Source organism: Lithobates pipiens, unplaced genomic scaffold (assembly GCF_037356315.1).
Source record: "Lithobates pipiens isolate NorthernLeopardFrog02 unplaced genomic scaffold, aLitPip1_a1.2 Scaffold_8, whole genome shotgun sequence".
Lineage (NCBI taxonomy): Eukaryota > Metazoa > Chordata > Amphibia > Anura > Ranidae > Lithobates > Lithobates pipiens.
In genome coordinates this window covers 404,826,420-404,846,591 of record NW_027507903.1, presented here as the reverse complement: position 1 = coordinate 404,846,591, position 20,172 = coordinate 404,826,420, and the positions used below count along the sequence as shown (strand labels likewise).

Genomic DNA, 20,172 nt, shown 5'->3' with positions numbered 1-20,172 from the left:
CTTCCCTCTCCAGCGTCAGAGGGGCGGGGTCAGGTGACGGGTGGCCCCGCCCTCCTAATATAAGAAACGTCAGCGCTGAGATCTCCGCAGTGGAGACAGAAGAAGGATATATGGACAGCGCTGTACTGAGAGATCCCCCGTCGCTGGAAATGATCATCCATCGCTGGACCCCGGAGATCCGTCGCTGGATAGCAAGAGTGGATTAGCACCGCTGGAATCTTTTTTTTATTTTTTTTATTTTTAATAAAGGAATTTTTCAAAAGTGTGTTTGTCTTATTTAACCATTTTGACACTTTCTTTGTGAAATGGTAGGGGTACTTTTGTACCCCCTTACCTTTTCAAACAGGGGGGGCCGGGATCTGGGGGTCCCCTTGTTAAAGGGGGCTTCCATATTCTGATAAGCCCCCCACCCGCAGACCCTCACAACCACCGGCCAGGGTTGTGAGGATGAGGCCCTTGTCCTCATCAACATGGGGACAAGGTGCTTTGAGGGGTCACAGACCCCCAAAGCATCCTCCCAATGTTGAGGGTATGTGGCCTGGTACGGTTCAGGAGGGAGGGGGCGCTCTCTCATCCCCCCCTCTTTTCCTGCGGCCTGCCAGGTTGCATGCTCGGATAAAGGGTGTGGTATGGATTTTTAGGGGGACCCCCACGTCAATTTTTTTTTTTTAATTTGATGCAGGGTTCCCCTTAATATCCATATCAGACCTGAAGGGTCTGGTATGGATATTTAGGGGGACCCCCACGTCAATTTTTTTTTTTAATTTAACACGGGGTTCCCCTTAATATCCATGTCAGACCTGAAGGGCCTGGTAATTGAATTTAGGGGAACCCCCACGCTTTTTTTTTTTTTTTTTTTAATCAATGAATGAATGAATTGTCGGCTAATACAGAGAACACTCATTGAGTGTTCTCTGTATTACGGGGAGCCGACAATTTAGCCGCAAGTGATTTTAAAAGACTTTTTTTCCTGCACAAATGACACTTTGTGCAGGGACAGTTCTAAGCACCAGAAACATGCGCCCCTTCACAGGCATACTATAGATACCCCCCAGCTACGAAATTTAAAGGAATATTACCCTTTTATTGTTTCACTTTAATCATTATTAAAATCACTGCTCCTGAAAAAACTGCAGTTTTTAAAACTTTTTTTTGCATTGATCCATGTCACCTGGGGCAGGACCCGGGTCCCCAAACACTTTTTAGGACAGTAACCTGCATATTACCCTTTAAAATGAGCACTTTAGATTTCTCCCATAGACTTGTATAGGGTGTTCCGGCTTTTCGAATTTGCTGCGAACAGCCCAAATTGTTCACTGTTCGCTGAACAGGCGAACAGGCAATGTTCGAGTCGAACATGAGTTCGACTCGAACTCGAAGCTCATCCCTATTGCTGGGTGATGACTTCCTGATATATAGATGGTTTTGATTTTTTTCCCCTCTATACATACCATTTATTTGCTGTTCTTGTTCACAGTATCCCTAATCCTGTACACACCCCAATGCAAATGTACAGCATAGTGTGTGCCATACATCTGGAGTTATGTCACAAACAGTGTGAACAAAAATTCTAGGACCATAACACAGTGTATGGTTAACGCTAAACTGATAACCTGTAGATGCTTTGTTGTCTATTGAGAATTTTGCGTATTACATTTTTGTACAATTTCAGGGGCACATACAATCTTAGGCTTGGCATGTTTGGTATCCACTTACTCAACATAACCACATTTATATATTTTACCAAAAATGGTTTTAATATTGCATGTGTTTGCACACAAATTCAAATTGGTTATTTTTTCCTGAAAACTTGCTTCATAAACAGTTGCCCAAATATCATACAATATAAAAAAAAAAAATCAACTTCCACTATTCTATTCTACAAGGTATCTGCTTTTGGAAAATGTATAATTGTTTGGGGGATTAAATACATTTCTAGCAAACAATGCAGATTTTAACCACTTAAGGACAAAGCCTTGTTTTGAGATTTGGTGTTTACTAGTTTAAAGCAGGTTTTTTTAATAGAAAATCACTTAGAAACCTCAAACATTCTATATTTTTTCTAACACCCTGGAGAATAAAATGGTGGTCCTTGCAATACATTTTGTCACACCGTATTTACACTTTTTGAATTAAAAAATAAGACAACAGTAAAGTTAGCCCATATTGTATATACAGTGCCTTGCGAAAGTATTCGGCACCCTTTTGCCACATTTCAGGCTTCAAACATAAAGATATACATTTTTTATTTTTTGTGAAGAATCACCAACAAGTGGGACACAATTGTGAAGTGGAACGAAATCTATTGGATTTTTGAAACTTTTTTAACTAACAAAAAATGAAAAGTGGGGCGTGCAAAATTATTCGGCCCCTTTGCGTTAATACTTTGTAGAGCCACCTTTTGCTGCGATTACAGCTGCAAGTCGCTTGGGGTATGTCTCTATCAGTTTTGCACATCGAGAGACTGAAATTCTTGCCCATTCTTCCTTGCAAAACAGCTCGAGCTCAGTGAGGTTGGATGGAGAGCGTTTGTGAACAGCAGTTTTCAGCTCTTTCCACAGATTCTCGATTGGATTCAGGTCTGGACTTTGACTTGGCCATTCTAACACCTGGATACGTTTATTTGTGAACCATTCCTTTGTAGATTTTGCTGTATGTTTGGGATCATTGTCTTGTTGGAAGATAAATCTCCATCCCAGTTTCAGGTCTTTTGCAGACTCCAACAGGTTTTCATCCAGAAAGGTCCTGTATTTGGCTGCATCCATCTTCCCCTCAATTTTAACCATCTTCCCTGTCCCTGCTGAAGAAAAGCAGGCCCAAACCATGATGCTGCCACCACCATGTTTGACAGTGGGGATGGTGTGTTGAGGGTGATGAGCTGTGTTGCTTTTACGCCAAACATATCGTTTTGCATTGTGGGCAAAAAGTTCAATTTTGGTTTCATCTGACCAGAGCACCTTCTTCCACTTGTTTGGTGTGTCTCCCAGGTGGCTTGTGGCAAACTTTAGACAAGACTTTTTATGGATATCTTTGAGAAATGGCTTTCTTCTTGCCACTCTTCCATAAAGGCCAGATTTGTGCAGTGTACGACTGATTGTTGTCCTATGGACAGACTCTCCCACCTCAGCTGTAGTTCTCTGCAGTTCATCCAGAGTGATCATGGGCCTCTTGGCTGCATCTCTGATCAGTCTTCTCCTTGTCTGAGCTGAAAGTTTAGAGGGACGGCCAGGTCTTGGTAGATTTGCAGTGGTCTGATACTCCTTCCATTTCAAAATGATCGCTTGCACAGTGCTCCTTGGGATGTTTAAAGCTTGGGAAATATTTTTGTATCCAAATCCGGCTTTAAACTTCTCCACAACAGTATTACGGACCTGCCTGGTGTGTTCCTTGGTCTTCATGATGCTCTCTGCGCTTTCAACAGAACCCTGAGACTATCACAGAGCAGGTGCATTTATACAGAGGCTTGATTACACACAGGTGGATTCTATTTATCACCATCAGTCATTTAGGACAACATTGGATCATTCAGAGATCCTCGCTGAACTTCTGGAGTGAGTTTGCTGCACTGAAAATAAAGGGGCCGAATAATTTTGCACGCACCACTTTTCAGTTTTTTATTTGCTAAAAAAGTTTAAAATATCCAATAGATTTCATTCCACTTCACAATTGTGTCCCACTTGTTGGTGATTCTTCACAAAAAATTAAAATTTTATGTCTTTATGTTTGAAGCCTGAAATGTGGCAAAAGGTTGAAAAGTTCAAGGGGGCCGAATACTTTCACAAGGCACTGTATATATTGTATACATATTGTAAAAAAAATTATGTTACGCCGAGTAAATGGATACCGAACATGTCACGCTTCAAAATTGTGCCCGCTCGTGGAATGCAGACAAATTTTTACCATTAATCTCCATAAGAAATGTTTAAAAAAATCTACAGGTTGCATGTTTTGAGTTACAGAGGAGGTCTAGAATTATTGCTGTCGCTCTAATGATCGCAGCGATACCTCACATGTGTGGTTTGAACCCCCGTTTACATATGTGGGTGCTACTCATATATGTGTTTGCTTCTGCACGCAAGCTCGGCGGGATGGGGCACGTTAAAATATATATATATATATATTTTTTTTATTTCTTTTACTTTTTATTCTTTATTTTTACACTGTTCTTTTAAAAAAAAGTGTCACTTTATTTTTTATAAAGCATGACAGGACCTCTTAATATGAGATCTGGGGTCAAAAAGACCTCAGATCTCATATTTAGACTAAAATGCAAAAACAAAACAAAATTGTATATGATAGACCAACACAACGTGGCACATAATTGTGAAGTGGAAGGAACATGGTAAATAGTTTTCATTTTTTTTTACAAATAAATATGTGAAAAGTGTGGCGTGCATTTGTATTCAGCGGCATTTACTTTGATAACCCTAACTAAAATCTAGTGGAACCAATTGCCTTCAGAAGTCACCAAATTAGTAAATATAGTCCACCTGTGTAATTTAATCTCAGTATAAATACAGCTGTTCTTTGAAGCCCTCTGAGATTTGTTAGAGAACCTTAGTGAGCAAACTGCATCATGAAGGCCAAGGAGCACACCAGATAGGTCAGATATAAGGTTGTGGGGACATTTAAAGCAGGGATAGGTTTTAAAAAAATATCCCACTCTTTGAACATCTCATGGAGCACAGTTCAATTCATCATTCATCATTACCAAGACATGATCATCCACCTAAACTGACAGGCTGGGCAAGGAGAGAATGAATCAGGGAAACAGCCAAGAGGCTCATGGTAACTCTGGAGGAGCTGGAGAGATCCACAGCTCAGGTGGGAGAATATGTTCACAGGACAAATATCAGTTAACTCAGGTGTCATGCAATATTTACAAATGACCCAATATGGTATACCTTTGCCCTTTTAGCTAGATAATGCCACTCCAGTGACCACATTCCACCACCTACATTATTTGTAAATAAAGGCAAATCTTAGAAGAAAACCTGTAAGAGCTGGTTCACACAGGGCGGCTTCAAAGTCAGACAACTTTGAAACTGCCTCGTACAGCATGACTTCAGCATGGCTTGCAAAACGACTTTCATATAGAAGTCAATGCAAGCCACTCCGAAGTCACTCCAAAGTAGTACAGGGACCTTTTTCTAATTCGGGGCGACTTGAGTTGCTCTGACTTAGAACGTTCCCTAGTAAAGAATGGAGCGCGACTTGTCAGGCGGCTAAGTCACCTGACAAGTCGCCCCTGTGTGAACCAGGTGTTAGAGTTTGTAAAAGACTTGAGACTGGGGAAGAGGTTCACCTTCCAGCAGGACAACAACCCTAAACACACAGCCAGAGCTACAATGGAATAGTTTAGATCAAAGCATATTCACATGTTAGAATGGCCCAGCCAAAGTCTAGACCTAAATCCAATTGAGAATCTGTGGTAACACTTGTAAATCACTGCTCACAGACGCTCTCCATCCAATCTGACAGAGCTTGAGCTATTTTGCAAAGAATGGGCAAAAATGTCACTCTCAAAGCTGGTAGAAACATTCCCAAAAAAGACTTGCAGCTATAATTACAGCAAAAGGTGGTTGTACAATGTATTGACTCAGGGGGGCTGAATAGAAGTGCATGCCATACTTTTGACATATTTATTTGTAAATAATTTTGAAAACTATTTATCATTTTCCTTCCGCTTCACAATTATGTGCCACTTTGTGTTGGTCTATCACATAAAATCCCAATAATATATATATATATATATCTTTTTTTTTTCATTTTTCAAGCACTTAGTAATAAAAGTTATCAACATCAAAAAATCCAAACCTTATGATTAAGCTTTCTCATACTTTCCTGTCTTATAACAAGTAATCACAAACTTTGCAAAAGTAATGTGCCAGCAAAAATAAAAATACAGGAACTGTGTAAAGAACACCCCATTTCTTGTACTTACCATAATTCCATATTCACCCATTGTACTGTGTCTAAAGCTTGCAGCGTGTACTCCAGTTACATACTAAAGAGCAACAAATTCAAGCAGAAGGTATGTATGAAATATAAATAAGAGTCTTTGCTGTTTTCCAAATGAGTTCCCGAATATGGATTGCTCAACAGTTCTCGGTTTGTAATTCAACTTAATTATTCAGCAAAAGATTATAAAACATGCCCTCAAGGTTACAGTATAGAGAAACAATGATTTCCACAAAAATGAAAACTTGTAATTCCTATAACAAAACCAAAGACAAATCGTTAATTTAGAATTATCTTTAAAGCAGAACCCCATTCAGGTTGTCAGGTTATGTTCACTGGCTACTTCTACCTTAAAACAAGAGCTGTTGAAGTAACAGCACATTAATGACCTTGGGCAATCAGAATTTGATAAGCATCAAAGTGTTGTTAGAGGTGGTAAACCTCCCTGCAGTAGTTGTTCGTATAGGTAAGCCTAGAAAAAGGCTTGCCTATATGTACTGTAAATACCTACTGTGCCAATGATGTAATCGGCGCATGCGCTCTGAAGGAATGGCCACCCGTGCTGTTTCTTCAGAAGCGAGTAGCGTGACTGGCGGCTCCCGCGTGCATGCATGCATCACGCGGCTCTGGCCAGTCACATAGCTGGAGTCTGCAGCACCAGAAGGAAGAGGGGCAAACATGCATACCGCCTGCATCGGGGACGGTGCAGGCTTCAATTGCAGGTAAGTGTCACATAATGTGCTAGTATGCGATGCATGCTAGCACATTATGCCTTTGTCCCCACCGGGTTTACGTCCTCTTTAAAGTGGTAGTAAACCCACCTGGATGACTTTGCACCAAATAAAGCAGTATAAAGTGATTTAAAAGTTGCTGGCTTTAAAAGTATTAATACTTGTTTAGAAAATCTTGCCACTGAGGTACTGGAAAAGGTGCAAGTGCAGATGCAGAAGAAATTGGGAGGTAGCGGCAAAGATGGCGCTGGCTTCAACCGGTCACAAGAAATAAGCTGCACAAAGAGTAAGAAAGCTTTAATGATTCTCCAGAATATACCCATGTGTGTAGAAATGCAATATCTATTGGTGTTATGCTTTCTTGGGATTCCTGTAACTGAGTTTACTTCTGCTTTAAGGCTCCATCAATACCATGGCCTTCTGTTTTGCGGGCAGAATCAAGGTAAAATCGTGCAAACAGAATCGCGGGATGCCTGACGCCCAAAATTAGTAGAAGTTTTTATGCCATTCAAAGTAACGGGGATCACAAGGGCATCCGGCATTTTGCAGGGTCTCCGAATCGTGGGCAGAATCTCGGTTATTCTGCCAACAAGACGGAAAGCCATGGTGTGAATGGAGCCTTAAGTATACCTAAAACCAAAAGCAAAACATTTCCTATTGCAGCTTACCAGTCTTTAGGCTACTTTCACACTGAGGCGCTTTACAGGTGTTTTAGCGCTAAAAATAGCACCTGCAAAGCAACTGTAAAGCACCTGAAAAGCGCCTCTCCTGTCACTCCAGTGTGAAAGCCAAAGTGCTGAAAAGCTCTTAAAAATCACCTGAAAACCCTCGAAAAGCTCTTCAAAAGCACCTGAAAAGCACTGCAAAAGCACTTAGTGTTTTACTGGCAGTTTAGAAGCGCCTCAGTGGAAAGGGGGCCTTTCACACTTAGGCAGTTTTAAGGCATTTTAGTGCTAGAAATGGCTCCTGGAAAGCGATTGAAAACTGCCTCATGCCGACCGAATGTGAAAGCCCTAGTGCTTTCACATTGGGGCAGTGCGCTTGCGGGACATTATAAAAAGTCATGCAAGCAGTATCTTTGGTGCGGTTTGGGAGCGCTGTATACAGCACTCCCAAAATGTCCCTGCCCATTGCAATGAATGGGCAGCGCCTCAAAAGCTCCTGAAAGCACTTCGGAAGCGCCACAACATGGGCGTTTTTAACCCCTTCTTCGGCCCTGCTAGTGGACAAAAAGTGCAGCTATACAGCGCTAAAGCACTGCCAGAATGAGCGGCACTTTAGCGCTAACGCATGGGCAGCCCCATTGGGAAAGGGGTCCAAATCTTGCCAGAAATTTAATATCCTTGCCACTTCCTGTGAGTTCAAAAGATTGCAAAAAACATTCTTATATTTTTTCGTGAAAACTACGAATTCTACTGCAGATGAACAAAGGCATGTTCAACCCATGCCACAACCATGCCCCCCTCCATAAATGCAGCAGAGAATAGAATGTAGCAACAGAGGGACAGGAAAGCCAGCAGGATCGATCCATCTATGGGCAGGCCGGTTGTACCCAAGTGGTTCCATCAATCGACTTGGGTACAGTCAGCCTGTCAGATTGTTTACATGTGATTAAGGCGAGAGGCAGAACACAATAGTGCTGCAGAAGGGATTCCCCCATCTATGGCTTGCCGAACTATGTTGTTCACAGGATTGGCAAGTATGAAGAAAGGGGGAAAAAGCCTAAAAAGAAAACAAATGCAGTCACCACATCTAAAGCCTGGCACACTGCTTTATATTACAATTTTTGTTTTGAGTTTACATAAACTTTAACATATATATATATATATATGTGTGTGTATTTTTTATTTTTTTTGCAAACTGATTTAAGAAAATAGGGGCACCTGTAGTACAGGTCTCAGTATGCACTAACACTATATATTATTCCCTGTCTCTCTAAAAGCAGTTAGCAGTTAGTGAGTAAGCCTTGTTTCTTGTTCTAAATCAATTAGCTGCTTTTTTTTTGTATTGGAGCATACCAAAACACACAGATTTACTAAAGGCAAATAGACCGTGCACATTGTAAGTGCAGTTGCCCACTGCATGTGCACGTGCTCCAGAGCTTAGCGAGAGGATGTTTTGCTGACTTCCATCATCCAATCATCTACAAGCAAATGACTGGATGAATTAGTTAGCAACTGCACTTGCACTTGCAGAGTGCAACTGCCTTTGCAACGTTCAAAATCTGTTTGCCATTTGTAAACCAACCCCAGACTGTGCTGCACTGATGCATGTAACTTGCATTGCAGTAATGTGTGCACTACCACAATAGAACAGTGTGCATTGGCCCAAGGTATTAAAGCCTAAGGCTCAGCACAAAAGTCAAGCAATTCATGTTTTAGAAGGACAGCAACAGAACCTTAAATGTTTTTCTCATGAAGGGTTCCCTTTAAGCTATTAGCCCGGGGAGTTTTCTGTGACCCATGGACAGATGATGTTCTATGATAGGACAACTACAGTATTACTGTCTATGGGCAAAACTAATGTTAGTGCAGACACTTTAACTAAAAAAACAAGTAGTAATAAATCAACCAAACCATAGGGTACCTCTTGTACGTACTCTCTGTTGCCTCTATTAGTCTCTGGAGCATTGTGACATATCCAGGCCACTTTCCTCCTTTCTTACAGTGTATTCCTCCTCAGTCTAAGCCCCTCTGCTGAACTTGTTCCACCAGTCTCCAAACTGAACCTGTTGCCTATTTACCTACAGCCTGCTACTTACTTAACTCAGACACACGGGGACTACCTCTGTCCCTTCACAATCTCCAACTTTTACTCTCAGGTGTCAGTCTTCCTCAGTAGCCTGTCTGTGTAGGCCAGATAGACCTGGATACATTTCTAGACAGGCTCCTGTTGCACGTTTATACAGTGATCCACCTTGCAAAGTTTCAACATTCAGAAACTTGCATATAATAATTGGGGTCTCCACTGGCAGATTAGAGCCGTAAGTAGGGATGATATTTGGGTTTACCACTACAATGAGTTTGAGATGAATCCCATGGGCTTCGCTGAAGAGGATTTTTTGAAACCATAATGCACTGTGTGACATTTGAACTATGGCCAACATGTTTTTTTACCCTAACACTTCATATTCCTGATATGTGCCTGCTGTACCATGCACTTGTATGAAAAAATATCCTGTTCTCTTTGTATCATGCTCCCTTTGTGTAAAATACCTGGTGTTCCTCTGCTTTCCATTTGAAAACTGACCACACTAAGCAGGAGGACACACCATGGTCAGTTCCCTAGCAGTGCTGGAAACTCAGCTTGCTCTCCTCCAATGATCAGACTTGTTCTGACACACCCCCACTGCACAGCAATTCACTGGGAAGCTCAGTGAGCTGCTGCCTTTCCTCCCTTCAGCTCTTTTGCAGCTGAGAACAGAGCGATGTGTGATCACTTATAAAAAAGGGAAAAATCTATAATGTGTTTTTCATATCTATACAAAAAATGTTTTGCCTTTCATTTCTATTTTAAACTGAATGGGTTGTTTTACAAGGTGATCATTTACAATCACTTTAAGCTAGCCCCTTCATTGTAAGTTGGCGAAGGGGAACAGAGAAACCATAATGTTAGTGAATTGGAAGCTGTTGTGAGTAAAGCATACAGAAAGCTGAAAATGGCATATGGAGAAATAAGAGCACTACGGGCATACCCCACTTTTAAGTACACAATGGGGTTTATTTACTAAAGCTGGAAAGTGCAAAATCAGGCTCCCTACTGCATAGAAACCAATGAGCTTCTAACCCCAGCTTGTTCAATTAAGCTTTGGTAATAAAACCTGGAAGCTCATTGGTTTCTATGCAGAAGTGAGTCTGATGTTGCACTTTCCAGATTTAGTAAATATACCCCATTGTGTACTTAAAAGTGGGGTATGCCTGTAAAGTTTAATCTTGATTGCTAACACCGTTGTTGCCTTTTCTTTTGTTCTGATTATTGGGGGCTTTTTTGTCTTTAATTTTAATCTGCAGTTGATTTGAAGTCAGATGTCACTTTTGGCAGCAAGGCTTCCTCAGAAAGGAAGGGATTTCCTTTCAAGGTGGCATTTGGGGGTATTATTTCTTTTGTGATTTTTATTTAGTGTTGATAGGGCCATTTTTTTTTTTTTTTGGGTGCATTTACCTGCTGCTGACCATCTATTCTTGGAGCTGCCATTTGTTCCCAGAATGCATCTAAACCACTGCATACAAAATCACGTTCACAGTACTCCCTATTCCCATGGATAAAAGTACACCGTACACCAGTTAGGCCTATTATCCCTAAATAAAACTGACCTGTTGATGGCCAATTTTATAGTAACACTCCCACCTGTGCTCTTTGTCTCCAGTGAATGTGGGCCTAGCCTTACTCAATAAAATTGTCCTGATGCGGGCCAAATTTACACTACTGTATCATCTGAAGTCTTTTACCTCGAGAACAGGGACAGTCACAGCAAACTGCTGGCTAATTCCCATCTGCCAGTCAAAGTGGATCTAAAACTCTTTGTTGAAAAATATGTGGTGCTACTAAATCTTCTTGAAAAAAATACCCATTTTGAATCAAATTTGATCAGTGTTACAGAATGTAAGCAAAACTTATAGTAAAGAAAAAAAAAATCTATTTCACAGCCATATACAGGTATGTGTCACATTGTTGCTGAGACTGTGAAACTTGTACTGTTATGTAACCATATAAAACGCTAAGATATCCCCCAAGCATGTTATTTAAATGATGTGTATTTGCCCATGATGACACATTAAAATACCCTCTTACCACTGGATAGTACTTTTAAACATTTTTTTTGCATTGTTACCTGTCACCCATGGCAGTGCCCAGCTTCCCATGTTTTTTTTTGGCAGTATATTCCCTAGTATCTCTAGAAATGACTAGAATTTAACGATATTTATTTAAGATCTGGAACAAGATTCACCCAACCCTTGTGGATTTGAACTTAGGCATATTTTACCATCTCTAGTAGTGAGGGTTGAGGTGTAGATTAGAACAGGCATCTTACGGTACCTACTGCACAATCTCACCATTCTTTAATTAGTTTAGTTTAGTTGAATTAACTTACAAACAGCACTGTAAAATCCATTAACAGTGGTGATCAAAGGAGAGAGGCAACATTGCCATGGTCAACATTATAACAAATAGGATTTTAATATTAAAAGTAAAACATGCATTTGGGGTGCAAAATAAAGATAAATTATATATTGTATATCTGATGCCAATTCTTTGTAATCTGTATGCATTTTTTAACATAGTTAGGATGGGTACATTTTCAACAGATAACTTTTGCTTAAGCCCAATATATTTTATTAATTTTTATTAATATTATACAAGATTTATATAGTGCCAACAGTTTACGCACTGCTTATAATATGCAGATCTTGTTTAATTGTGTTATGTAGTAAATAATATTTTCGCAATTCCACTATTTAACACTGAAACACTGATATTCCCAATTTATTGTGTCTTTTTAGATAAATATCTTAACAAAGTTGTAAACTAGTTGTCAAAGCCTCAAATACATCACTGTCTGTCAATCTCCATCCATAGTTACTAATTGCTGAATTCCCAGAAAAAAAGACTAGAGTATAAGTAAAATATCACAATGTTCTTGAGATTTGAGGATATGCATCATTACGAAGGTTTGTTGCTATAGTTACATGAATAAGCTGAGACGGCCAATGGAATGTACTGCATTCATTGGAAAAAGGGAAATATGATGTAATACATATTGCATAGTTTTGGTTTCTGTCTGTTTTTCTTTTTTTTTTTTTTATGGCGTTTGTATGAGTTCTCTATAAGGTATGTTTTCTTACAAAACAGAATGATGCTTTTGAAACATTCAAGTTTCCCTTATTATCAAAATAGTAATAAATATATACACTTAGGATTGAGGTTAGAAACGTAAAGTGAAGTGATACTTTGGCTGTTATGTGCAAGGAAACAGTAACATTTGCTGCACGCAACTAGATGCCTGAAGCAAACATATGTTGATACCACTGAATTGTAGTAAAGCAAGCTAAAAAATGCTCATTACCACAGCACATGTAAAAGTGGCTGTAAACCCTTACAAACCATTTTGACCTACAGGTAAGCCTAGATTAAGGCTTACCTGTAGGTCCAAGAAATATCTCCTAAACCTACACGGTTTAGGAGATATTTACAATAAGACAGGCACTGCGGTCTACGACACATGCGCTGTAGACAACGGCACGCAGGCGCACTGAGCATGCCGCTGCTAACGGCGATGTGCCGTTAGTGGCAGCTCCCGTGCGCATGCGCGGGAGTGACGTCATCACTGCTCCGGAGCTGTGAGTGGCCAGAGCAGTGATACCCAGAAGAAGATGGACACTTCGTGCTACAGGGGACAACGGTGACATCGCTGGCTCCTGTGTCAGGTAAGTGACACATAATGGACTACTATGCGATGCATAGTATCCCATTATGCTTTACCTTTGCAGGTAGACAAAGAGGAAGTAAACCCATCAGGGTATGCACAGTAAGCCTTCTCAACAGATGGCTAATGGTAAATTTTGATTCTTTGGTGTATGAATTTTAGCTTTCTTCACAAAGCAAACACACAAGCTTATTAGTTGGCTTGAAAAATCCAGGAATGTGAAATGTATAACAAGCCATGGGTATCAGTATCATTAGGAAGAGATGCACATAGAAAATTAAATATATGAGTGTAAATTTACAAAAATTTATAATTTCATTTTTGTAATCATATGCGAACATAATGAACATTATACTGCATGTAATGTGTGTGTTTCACTTTTTGAATTTGGCGCCGCTCTCCGTCCTCGTGCATCGCAACACTCGCAGGGAACGGAGCTCGGCTCCGTGATACATCGAGCGGAGGATGAGCTGCTCACACAGCGGGGGGACATTGCTGGATCCAGGGGATAAAGTAAGCATGATATATAATGATATATAAATCACATAGAAATCTTAAACATGATTTTATATTGAAACGGGTAAGTTAAGCATGATATATAATGATATATAAATCACATAAAAATCTTAAACATGATTTTATATTGAAACAGACGACTAACCAACTCTACTGAAATACTGTTTTAGTACATGTCTACATACTTTCCATATGCCTGACCAATAGTAGCCCACAATTATTAGAATATTATCAATGTATGCATTAGTTTAACCACTTCCTGCCCATCCTATTGTCAATTGACAGCTGGGTGGGACATTCATCATTCTGGGTGGACTTCATATGATGTCCTCCCTGAATGCCGAAAAATCCCTTACCACTTGATCAGCTGATCAGCTGATCATGTGATGTAAACAAAGCTGGTAATTGGCTATTTTTCCTCCTCACGCTGATAGCGTGAGGAGGAAAAAAAAGCAGATCACCGGCGGCTGTGAGAGTGACATCGGTCCCGTTCATTAAGGTAAATACCAGCGCCACCTACCCGTGCCCACAGTACCATCCATCAGTGCCCACAGTGTCACCTATCAGTGCCCTCAGTGCCCACAGGGCCACCTATCAGTACCCACAATGCCGCCTATAAATGAATCCATGCGTCATTACCAGTGCTGCTTATCAATACCTCCTATATGTGCAACCTGCCAGTGTCCATCAGTGCCACCTACCAATGCCCATCAGTTCCACCTATAATTGCCCATCAGTACCATCTGTCAGTACCACTCATCAGTGACACTCATCAGTGCCACCCATCAGTGCCACCCATCAGATGCGTATTCTCAGTGCCCATCAGTGCCATCTTATGTGTGCCTATCAGTGTCGCCTTATCTGTGCCTATCAGTGTCTTCTTATCTGTGCCTATCAGTGTCACCTTATCTGTGCCTATCAGTGTCGCCTTATCTGTGCCCATCAGTGCAGCCCATCAATGACCATCAGTGCAGCCTCATCAGCAAATATCAATGAAGGAGAAAAATTACCCGTTTGCAAAATGTTATAACAAACTATGAAACATTCAAGTAATCCTTTTCTGTAAAAAATAAATCCTGATCTCTTTCCCATAGTAGTACAATGTTACTATGGTACGATTGTATTGTTCTGGTCACAGTGTGTTAACAAAATCGTCAAAAAAAGTGAAAAAAAATGTTAGTTAAAAAAATATATTAATATTTTTTGTTTTTTTACATCAGTCAGTGTCCCTGATCACCCCCACACCAGTTATATGATGATGCTGTACTGCACTGGAGACATTATGTAGAAAAAAAAATAAAAAATATTGTGGAAAAAAAAACCTTCTACTTTCCAAAAAGGGGTCATTTGGGTGATATTTGCACTGTCCTTTTGTTTTCAGGCCTCAAGGAACGAAATAAGCTGTCAGTACATTAGGACTGATCAGTTTCCATAACTTTTCTACAGACTAAATAATAAACACTGATTTGAATTATGTTCACCAAAGAAATGTAGCAGAATACAAAGAAAAATGTGTTTGTTTTTTTTTCAAAATGTTCAGTCTTTTTTTTGCTTTATTTAGCAGAAAAAAAAAAAAACAGTGGTGATGATTACACACACCACAGCTCAATTTGTAAAAAAGAAATGATAAAAAATGTAATATGGGTGCAGTGTTGCATGACAGTACAATTGTCATTCAAAGTGTGACAGCGCTGAAAGCTGAAAAATGGTCTGGGTAGGAAGGAGGTAAAATTGCCATGTATTAAATGGGTTAAAGTCCATTACTTACTTACCCCACAGCATCAGCTATAACATCACATCCAGGAATGGAACCTTGACAATCAGAGCTTGGATTGTGTTTTCCCTTTGGCACTGACAGCTGCTCTTCCTCCATCAGAGCCCTCTTACTAACACTGCCCTTACCCCTGCCCAGGGTAGGCATGTATTATGAGGACACCAGCAATCCTGGATTTTTATGGTTAGATATTACGCCCACAATTGTGAATGCACACTTTTTATAGATTTTTTTAAAATAAATGTATGAAATATAACACTATCGGCACTTTGTGATTTCTCCTTTTTATGTTTCTTGGTACTTTACACCTTGCCGTTGTTTGAAGAACTATTATACAAAGAAATAAGACCACTATAGTAAATGGAACAAAGAAGTATTATTACATTTCACAGAAAGAGCACTGGAAGTCCCATCATCTGAAGAAGTTCAAATAGCCATCAAAGTATTCAGATTAGCATTCAAATATTTTCTCTTCATGGGTTTTCATTCTCAATTAGACTTTCATTTTTAAGTCTATACATTGTCGTTCTTGCTTGAAATCTTTTTTTTTACTATTCTACTCTTTTTGAATAATTTTCTACCTTGAAATAACTCTCCTAATCTCTGAAGTTTTTTTCCTTTCCTATTCACATTTCTTCCTCCTGCATATTTTATGTATTATTCTTTGTATTTCATTAAATGTATCTATGCTTGCTCTTGTTTATGGATGTCATATTAGACTTGCCCTTTTTTAGTTTATTTCAAAACTATCTTTCCTTGATTGAAAACCAAAAACATTTTTTCTGTTTCTTTTATTTCCATTTTAATTTTCTACTGTCTTTTCTGTATGACTTTTTTATATCTGTATGCTGTTTTTTTTCCTGTATTCAAATTATCAAATCCTTATCGGTATACATTATATGTTTGTGTTTAACAAGTTACATGAAATGGTTGGATCTCATGTACTGGACATCCATCCTTCTGTCAGTTAGACAAATATCTATTAAATTGTATTTATTTTTTTACCATTAGCTTATATTTGCATAGTTCTATATAAAGTTTTGTTCAAAATATGTACTAATTAGCCTCATATATTTTCTCAACTGCCAGATCAACTAACCATGCTCTGTTATTGTTACTCACTTGAAGTAAACCACATGGTCCTATTTTCCAATGTGTGCATTCAAATCATTTATTAATATTGTAATATCATACCTCAGTAATTTGATATACACTCTTTCCAGCTGTTTACAAAAGTTGCCTTGCATTCTACCACTTCTACCATTCTTAAAGTGATAGTAAAGTCTTGTTTTTTTGTTTAAAAATAACAAACATGTTATACTTACCTGCTCTGTGCAGTGGCAGTCCAGAGGCTCCTCTTCTTGGGTCCCACCTTGCCCCTCCCTCCTTCCCAGTGCCCCCACAGTAAGCAGCTCACTATAGGTGCACCCGAGACGAGCCATTGCTTTGTGTGTCTATTCAGACATGGAGCCGCACTCAGCGCCACCCCCTCTATCACTGACTTTGACAGCAACGTTGTCTCAGCCAATGAGGGGGGAGAGTCTCGGACAGCCGAGGCTCTCGTGCAACATCGCTGGATCAAGAGGGCACTCGGGTAGGTATTAGGGGGCTGAGGGGGGCTGCTGAACACAGAAGTTTTTTTTTTTAATCTTAATGTATAGAATGCATTAACCTCCCTGGCAGTATGATTATGTCGGATTTTAGGTGCTGAAAGCAGTACAATTATTTTGCTATTATTTTGCATGGATTATGCCGCGTACACACGTAGCCGTCTATCCGACGGACTTAGTCTGGCAGACTGTCCGTCGGACGCTACTTGCGCACACACGGCACTTTTTCAGCGGACTAATACGGCGTACTAAGTCCGCCGTACTATCCGCCCTACTTTTGAAATGAACGGACTCGCCCACACACGCGGAGGAAAGTCCGCTAATTTTGAGCGCGTCTCCAGGTAGGTGGGGCCTGCGAAGGAGACGCCGCTGGCCCCGCCACCTGACATGGACTTAAAGGGAAACCCAACGCTGAAAAAAATCGGTGTGGGGGTCCCCCCCAAGTCCACAACAGACCCTTGTCCGAGCACGCTACCTGGCCGGCCAGGAAAGGAGGGGCGAGCAAGCGCCCCCCCCCCCCTGAGCCATACCAGGCCACGTGCCCTCAACATGGGGGGTGCCTTGGGGAAGGGGGGGGGGCTGTGCGGCCCCCCCACCCCAAAGCACCTTGTCCCCATGTTGATGAGGACAAGGGCATCTTCCCGACAACCCTGGCCGTTGGTGGTCAAGGGTCTGCGGGCGAGGGGCTTATCGGAATCCGGGAGCCCCCTTTAATAAGGGGGCCCCCGGATACCGGCCCCCCACCCTATGTGAATGAGTATGGGGTACAATGTACCCCTACCCATTCATCTGTAAAATAAAGTACAAAAAAAACACAACACACAAGATAAAATAATTTATTGCACAGCTCCGTGGGTCTTCCGTCTTCGGGGGTCTTCTCGCCAGACTCCTCCGCTATCTTCTTGTAGCTCTTTTGCTAGCGGAGGAGCCCGGCATTCTTCTTCGTCGCCGCGGCCTCTTCTTCCGACTTCGGGGGTCTTGTCCCCCTCTTCGGTTCTTCCGAAATGCGAGTCCAGCGGGAAGATTGGAGTGCAAAACTACTTTCTAAGTCCGCCGTACTTTCGAGTCAAAAAAGTATGCCAGAGGCTACACACGGGGGGATTGTCTGGCGGACTTCAGTTTGCCGGACTTTTCCACCCGCTTGTTTGATCGTGTGTACGCTGCATTAGAAATAATTCTGTTAAATCTGTCCAAATCAGAGTCTAGTAGACATCCCGGGTATGATAAAATTTGAAAAACAAAATCATAAATTAAAATATCAGAAATAACTATAAATAATTATACCAATTAATAATATAATAATAATAATATAAATTATTCAATAATGTAATCAAATCAAAAACACAGAAATGTGCTCAGTTGCAGAATTGTCAATGTCATTACTTTTCAGTGTTTGATGACGGATCTCCCCACAAATCACTATCGCTCAATTCTGCAAGTTATTCTAATTTGTTATCGCTGTTTTCTAGCTGGTCTAAAACAACTTTTGATGTAAAGGGACCGTTTTGGTTGCTATGGACAATTCCAGTTTCCAGGCAGATAATATAAAACTGCATACAGGGCACTGGGCAGACCACTAGGGACAAAAGGGATGTGAAATAATTACATACAGTAATGTAAACATTATACTGTATGTAATGTGTATGTGTTTCACTTTTTGAATTTGGCGCCGTTCTCCATCCCCGGCTCGGCTCCATGATACATAGAGCGGAGGATGAGCCACTCACAGAGCGGGGAGACATCGCTGGATCCAGGGGATAAGGTAAGCATACTCATCCTGGATCCTGCGATGCAATCCTGAGTCTGGCTCGGGGTTACCGCTAATGGTTCTGAATTTTCACCCCGAGCCAGACTCGGGAATACCACCAGGGGGGTTAAAATATAAAAACCTTTTGCCTTTAGAACCACTTTAAGGTACATATTCTTTTGTTTACAGGTGTAAATTCACTTAGAGGTGTAAATTCACTTAGCACTTGTGAATTCTCTTCTGCACAACAGATTCTGTTTCAAATATATCATTGCTCCATTTAGTATAGAAAATTGGATAACTATGCAAATCTATTATGCCACGACCTTCTCATCTTGCTTCTTAAGTGGCTATATTTTCTATTATGTTCTTCTTTTATTCTTCTTACCTAAACAAAAGCACTAGCTCTCTGTAGATTCAATGTATTCTGGTTTGCTATACTCATATCTTTAAACTTTGCTGCTCAGTAGGTGTAAATCATACACTTGATTAATTCCTTTAAGCTTCATAACAATTACAGGATGAAGTTATTAGCCTACTGCTCAACCCCCAACCTGAAGGAGCAGGGTAAACTCTTGGGTCAACACCAAAGATCTTCTCAAAATGAGGAACACTACTCACTAGTATAGCCCCAGGGGACAAATGAGCATGCAAGCCCCACCACTATGTCAAAGTATGGGTCTTTGGGTTTAAGGTTATCATTTTCAATAGTCCAGTAGTACACCTTATTGTTACTTATAGCATCATATACTGTATATAGTCCAATATACAGTATATCATTTTTATGGTTCATAAAAATAGTTTTAAATGCACATCCTGTTTCTGTGTGTGGATATTACTATGTTTACTCAAAAATATACCTGAATGTTTGTGCAAGCTCGTTTGGTGGTAATTTACAAAAAATACTTTTGTTTACTTGTATAACTACACGCTACGCAGGCATGGGTGATCATGTTTGGACTTATACTAATGCTAATTTAGTAAAGTGGTAAATTTGAGACATTTAGAATTGATTGTAATCCCTATACCAGCCTTTTTGCAACCTTTCAACTCAGAGGAACCCTTAAAATAACTTTATGATTTCAAGGAACCCCCACTAGAAATTACTATAGCTACAAATCATAATACATTAGTTTGATAGTCAGTGGGAAGAAATTTTGGCTATTGGGAAGAATTAACCCCTTACAGATAGATACAAATTCACACAAAAAAAGGTAAAACTGCTGTGCATATAATCATATAGCAAATCTACAGTGACTGATATGTATAAAGGCGAGTTATTATACGAAGATAGAGTTCAAAGAGAGTATATGATGAATACTCCTTTATTGGTCCTCCTCGGCAAGTGGCAAGTGTGGTCTCCTTTATGGCAATACTGGGTATACACTCTCTCTGCCATCCATGATTAT

General features: G+C 40.3%; 1 protein-coding gene across 1 annotated transcript in view; it reads right to left on the bottom strand.

Annotated features, from left to right (window-relative positions):
• The window catches only part of GABRB2 (gamma-aminobutyric acid type A receptor subunit beta2), a 595,464-nt gene that overhangs the window by 536,749 nt on the left and 38,543 nt on the right, over window positions 1-20,172 (bottom strand). The window lies entirely within an intron of this gene.